The 6,761-nt window shown below is 40.3% G+C and overlaps 1 long non-coding RNA gene across 1 annotated transcript; it reads right to left on the minus strand.

Annotated features, from left to right (window-relative positions):
* Positions 1 to 1,109: 1,109 nt before the first annotated feature.
* LOC135249836 (uncharacterized) lies at positions 1,110 to 5,739 on the minus strand. The gene is made up of 2 exons (XR_010328794.1): positions 5,307 to 5,739; positions 1,110 to 1,947 (listed from the first exon to the last, which is right to left on the minus strand). It is a non-coding gene; the product is annotated as an uncharacterized LOC135249836 (long non-coding RNA).
* Between the last annotated feature and the right edge of the window lie 1,022 nt (positions 5,740 to 6,761).

Raw genomic sequence — 6,761 nt, forward strand, 5'->3', positions numbered from 1 at the left:
GAGAGCTGGTTTCACTGACAATGGCTGGCAAACCTTAACTGACAGGGAGCTGAATTCTTCCGCCTGGTTTCCTGCTGGCTCGGCAACAGTTGTCAGGGGATACGCATAAACAGCCAGGCACAGAACGCAACGTTTCTGCCCAATCAGATGGCCTGCACGGGAGCATCACCTGTTCAGAAAAGTGAACCCTGCATTACCTGAATTCAGACGCTGAATCTCTTGCCCTTTTTGACTACGTTACATGTCATTTATAAAGAGATACAATTCCATCTCTGAAAGGATACATAATGGTTTAGAAAAAAAAGAAAAACAAAACAATTTTTAGAAATTGTTGGGATGATTCATGAAAATTGCCGTCCATTTTTCCGTAGCACTGGGCTGACATCCTGCTCATGAAAACTGGTTACTAGGGCTTTTCTGGTGTTGCCGTGACCGCCAGCAATATGCCCCATTTTTATAGGCCAATAAAACGATTCATAAAATTAAAATATCTCAGTAAAAATGCCATCTGCTCCTTAATGGTCTGAGGATAAGAGGAGGGGGAGATATGGATGTGAAAATGTATGTATATAGAACTGAAATATGGTTCATCTATTGCTTTTTGGTGTGCTTTTTTTCTGGCATGTCGTTACTGCATGACGCATTTAAATTTGAATTGTTGAAATCAGAATTGTACAACAGGGTCTGTATTTTCCTTAAATTGTTCAGCCGAGTTCACTTTCCACCCCCTTTCTTGATGTCACGTTCGACCTGGGGGAATTTCAAATTTCTTTAAAGCTCCTTCACGATTGGATTGTCACACTCATCTAGTGTACTGCCAAGCCTGTTGATAGCCAGTGCATCACGTCCTGCACTAAATATCTGCAATGGTACAGTCCAATTTACATTCAAAATTAGCGTTGGTTGCTGTTACAGGGAACAACAGCGAAACAACAGATTTTTTTTTACTGTACTCATTCAGGCACTACCTATATGAATCATGTATCGTGAAGCGTGTACCACAGTTCAGACGTTATGGTGAGCACAGGAGCCAGAGGCAGCCTTTATGAGTAACTCGGTGGGTGTCAAACACGTTGAAATTTAGTGCAATAACACTGGACTGCTTCTGCTGGATTTCAGGTTCCCACAGACTAGCTGGGCGTGTATTTTATTCACAGATTTGAAGTACATAAAAAAAAGGATTTAAAAAAAGAAAAAGTTATACACTGCCCACTTAGCACCTTTCATATAATATATTGCTGTGCTTTACAAGTCTGCAGACACACAGAAAGATAATAATAACAGTGATGAAATAATAGCACGTACATTAACTAAGAGTCGGTGTTGTGCAGAGACAAGAGGACCGGTCGACAAAACCATAAAACATCACTAAAAGAGTCGAGAGAAATTACACAATAAGAATCATAGGACAACTGCTGAAAAGCCAGGCTACAAAAAAGTGCATTTTAAGATTGATTTTAACCACGAAAGGTCTAAGATCACAGAATGTTCATCTTAACTGAACATTCCAATGCTGATGTCGCAATCACTACTGGTGAGTGAAAGCAGTGGAGTTCTAGAACACTGACAAAAAACCTTCCATAAAACCTACTCGTCAAATGGTTAAGTGTTTTCGCTTCTATGACAAATGTCTTTTTGGCAAAGCTTGTAAATACTAAAAAAAATGCCTCCTATTCCTTCTGTGTTTCAGGGGAGGGGCAAAGCCAAATGTTCCATTCTGAACAGTCAAGTCTTACAGCAGGGATCATCAACTCTGGCCCTCGAATCCAAATCCAGCCCTGGTTTTCTTTTCTCCCGGGTAATTAGTGCTTCTGATTGGCCAGACTGTCTTCACACCTGACTCCCAGGCAAATGGAGGGTGGAAAAACCAGCAGTTCTCGGCCCTCGAGGACGGCGAGTTGCTGATCCGTCTTATATATGGTGTCAGGACTCATATTCAGTGGCATGCTTTAGAAAGTAAAAAAAAAAAATTATATCATCAGCATCAAACCGGGGTCAGAGATTCATTTCGCCTCAGCTTCATGATTGGCACAATTCTCAGCAAAGAGATGAATCCCCATCGCCTGGCGAAGCTTCGTCTGAGTAATCAGACTCTTCTCACGGTTTCCATTGTAGAAATGAGAAAAGGAAAAAAATCAAACAGTTGCATTATGCCGCCCGTGGGCCAAAATATGTGTTAAAGATATTTTTTTCTCTCTAGAAAAGTCTGCGTTAGAATAATGAAGGAACAGCTGAATAATAAAATTTGACTCAGAAGAAGGTAAAGCACGTGTACACTCATTTTTCTGATGATAAAACGTTAACTGAAATGTTCTAAGTAAAGATCAAGACCTTACGACAGGTTTGTGGGTTTTGAATAAAAACTATAAACAGCACATTAAATACTTTTAAACTTCTGTTCTTTTTTTATTCCATGTTGATCATGAATAAAGACACATCTATCTATCTATCTATCTATCCATCCATCTCACAAAAACTTGCCACCTAATCATCCCCTGATTTAATTGGCTAAAAAAAATGTTCTCTCCCTCCAGTGGAGCTGCTCAGTGGCCAACAATAGAGGATTGTGGTTGTACTGGGCAGCTCCCAGGTGTGAATGTGTATGAGTGTGAAGCAGGGCGTTGCTGCAAAAGAGCATCCGTGCTCAGCGAACCTATCCTGGGTAAATAAAGGTTAAATAAAATAAAATATGTCTGTCTGAGTGCGTCTTCTCTGCTGCGTTCTGTCTGAGTGCTTGTCTGTCTGGTTCTGTCTAGTGCCATCTTGTCTGAGGCGCTGTCTTCAAGGATTAGCATTCCTGGATGTTAAATCGCTCACTGAACTGGGGAACCACACCCGCACTGAAGCTCCTTACTTTCAATAACCTGTGGCAGAGAGGCAGGAAACCCAAAAATATATCTTTCCCACACGTCCAGTCATCACACTGAGTCATGGGAACAGGCCATTCGCCAAGTCGGTAATTTAGCCCCATATTAAATTTATGTATCTGAAATCCAATGGCGGCTATTCTGCACTTGAAAAGGAAAACAACAAATGGCACCACATATAATATATATATATACACACACACACACAATACAAGTGTATGAATATATAATATATACATGTATATATAGAAATATATATATTGTTTCTGTAAATATATATATTAATTGTTGTGATATGGTTCATTGTGATTTGGTGATATGGTTTTATTCTGATATTGTGGTATGACTGTGTTGATCTGTCAAATCACTTTGAGCTACATACCCTGTATGAAAGGTCCTATATAAATAAAGTTGTTATTATTTATATATATATATTTTATATATATATATATATATGGTTCCATTTGCTTATCGTACATATCTTCATTTCAAGAGTATTATTATTCAGCAAACCCACATAGAAATAAAAAAAAAAGGTTTAACTGCGATTCCCCAGAGAGTTGGTGGCTGAGTGTACTACCAGTGCCATGTGGAGGCGGGCTTAAGATGACTGCCGCTGCATTTTGGCAAAATGACGAAGACATTTTCAACACATTTCAAACAGTTTTTGTTTTGCTCTCTCCAGCTGATCGAGAAAGGGTTTTATTGTCCGTAGCCAGACTCGGCTCTCCGTCTGACAGTGGCTACTCTTCAGATGGACAATATTTATGTTGCCGTTTCTGTAAAATTAGTAAAAATAAACACCAGTATGTGTTGGAAATTAAATCCAACACATACTGCATATCTGAGGTTTATGCGAGGAACATACAAAAGTATGTCTTTTTGAAGAAAAAAAAATACTCCAGTGTTTATTTAATTAATTTTATGGAAAGCCGTGATGTCAATATTGTTCTATGTCTGATGAAAACGAATCTAAATACATTTATAATTAATATTTCAAGTACTTAATTAGATATGACCTATATTTCTGGGACAGCCCCCCCCCCAAACACACACACACAGTAAATTTCTCTCCTCACACACCAAAAAAAATTCTCTTCTTTTCATTTTTAAAATTTTTTTTTAAACAGCCAAGTAGGTGTCTGGAGCGCGTTTCAGAAAGCACCTCTTTCACCTGCATTTTCCAAAGCGCCCTGCAAGTCTCTGTCATCTGAGGATAATTTACTGAGCTGCTTGCTAATGGACAGGACACCATTCACACAGATTTCAGAGAGAGAGAGAGAAAAAAACCCCCCAAAAAACCAGAGTCATTGATTCAACTTTTTGGAGCTTTTTGCTTGTGCCACTCCCTGAAATGTTTTTTGGGGTTTTTTAAGGAATTCAATCACATTTTATGAATTCGTTAAGCATTTTCTGCAGGGATAGCAACCCACTTTGATGACTAAAGTCTGTATTTGCCACATTTCTTTGTTTTTGGAACTGAATGCATCTCACTTGAATTTGGCACCCAGTTCAGCCTATGGCCTCTCATGAAGAGCTTATCATTACTACATTGTTGGTCACAAAAGAACACAATTGCTTTTTATCGCAGTTTAATTCGTAGCAAGTATCTGTTCATTTTCCCAAATAATAAAGCATATTTAGCCATCTGTGCATCATACTGCCCTCATTATACGCCGTTTTAACACCAGCCCATTGAATGTTTTGTCTGTTCCAGGTACGTGATTGGCTTATTGGCATGTGGCCAATGCACGAGTTGGCGAATCACATTCTCCTGCTGCTGGCTAATCAACAAATCAAACGATCCCACTCATATTTACTCCCTGTGATATAGATAAAATAAATTAACCCAGGATCATGTGATTCAGCTTTAAAACCCTCAAAGCCCTGTCAGATTATATAAAAAACAAAACAGGAAAATGGTGAAACTCATCCAGCGCTAGCTCCCAGGGACAGATTCCATCTATGCCCCAAAATGGTTATGGTACAGTAAGTGGGTGGTTTACAGGCTCCAGGCTTGCAGAAGGAGAGGATCAGCACGATAAAGGCCCTGGAATCTCCACGCAGCCAATAAAAACACACAGAGAACCGCGTCCAATCAGAGCCTAAACATCTGCTCATCGTTAGCCTAGGCTGAGGTTGACCCAAGCTTCGAAAGGTGGAAAAACTAAAGAAGCAAAAAATTCCTGTGCCTCCCCACAGTTTTGCCTATTTTCGGCACTCTCTCAAATGCCAGTCTGTCCAGTTACAAAGATTACGCATTATCTCAACAAATTTCCTTTAGCTGTTAATGTTTATTTGTGTGTGTGTGTGCGTGTTTGTTTAGACAACCGTGAACAATAATTGATGTGCTTTTGTTAATCTAGCCAATCAGACAGTGAAGGTAGTGAGTACCTGTCGTTCAAGCAAAACTCAGGAAATACAAGAAAAGGGACTTACTCAAAAAACTTGTCCGAAGTTCACATCAAATCTGTCTGCGGAAGATTCAGAGATTGAAGCCATTTCCCGAAGTGCAGCTCATGCCCTAAAACTTAGGCTGAATAGGCATGCTACTTTTCTCCAGCTTCGCTGATTGGGCAATGAAGTTGCTATGCCAATTTCCGTGACAACCCGTCCAGGTTAGATTGCGGATTCAGACAGAATTTAGAGCAGTGGTTCTCAAACCTGTTCCTGGAAATCTCATTTCAACCCTAATTTGGCACACCCGATTCTACTAATTAGCAGCTCAAGAAGATGTCTAGCTGTTGAATGAGGTGCGCTTTGCTGGGGTTGGAGTGAAAACCCACAGGACAGTAAATCTCCAGGAACAGGGTTGGGAACCGCTGGTTCTGACCAGGAGTGTCCAATCTTATCCGAAAAGGGCCGGTGTGGGTGCAGGTTTTTGTTTTAGTCCGGCGCTAAGACACCTTGATTCTACTTATCAAGGCCTTAATTGAAAACCATGATCAATTAATTGGTTGATTGAGGTGTCGTAGTGCTGTGCTGAAACAAAAAACCTGCACCCACACCAGGCTGTTTCAGACTGGACACCCCTGGTTTAGACTTTCTCTACATTTTTGTACCCCAGGCTGGCCCCGTGCTTGTCTCTATGGTTTATGACAATGGTTCTCAAACCTGGTCCTGGGGGACCCCTTTGTGTTCTGGTTCTTTGTTACAGCCAATCGCTTGCTCAAGTAACGCTGTTGAACATGCGTTTATCCACTTACAGTACGTCACTTTGGATAAAAGCATCTGCCAAATAAATATCATGTAATGTTTAATATTTTTTTTAAACATTTATTGTTAACACAATGCAGGTTTGTCTCATTAAAATTTTGGTTTGTCTTTGAATTCCTCATTATCTACCAAACGGTTAGTTATAGTTCCCACATATGTATAAACTTACACCAATTGGGAGCTTATAATTCACCTCAGCCTTTAACCATTTAAAAATGATGCAATCATTTGCAACACAATGTGAATATGTGACTCTGACTCCACTTGGCAGGCACAGATACTTCTGACATAATGTGGCTTAAAAGGGTAAATAATCCTTCTGAACATGAAAAAAGAGCCTTAAACGACAAAAATTAACATCTTATTCAAATTCCGGGATTGCAGTTGTAACTGGAACAAAAACTAGCGTACGACAACAGTCCCCCAGCACCTAATCTGAGAACCTCTGGCCTATGAGATCGGCGACACGTTCCGACACAGTAGCTTTGGTTTATCGTTGGACGGCGTTCTCTGAAGAGACAGGCGAGGGGGGTGAGGATCAAACTCTCACCCCACAGAACCGTAGGAGAAAGCACACTGGATTCATTACGCGACTGTTTCGTAGTCTGAAAAGCATCCTTTTCTTTAATTCTTCCTTCGTGGAGCATAGGTCAACGTGACGGTGGAATGCCTTGCCGT

Source organism: Anguilla rostrata, chromosome 3 (assembly GCF_018555375.3).
Source record: "Anguilla rostrata isolate EN2019 chromosome 3, ASM1855537v3, whole genome shotgun sequence".
NCBI lineage: Eukaryota > Metazoa > Chordata > Actinopteri > Anguilliformes > Anguillidae > Anguilla > Anguilla rostrata.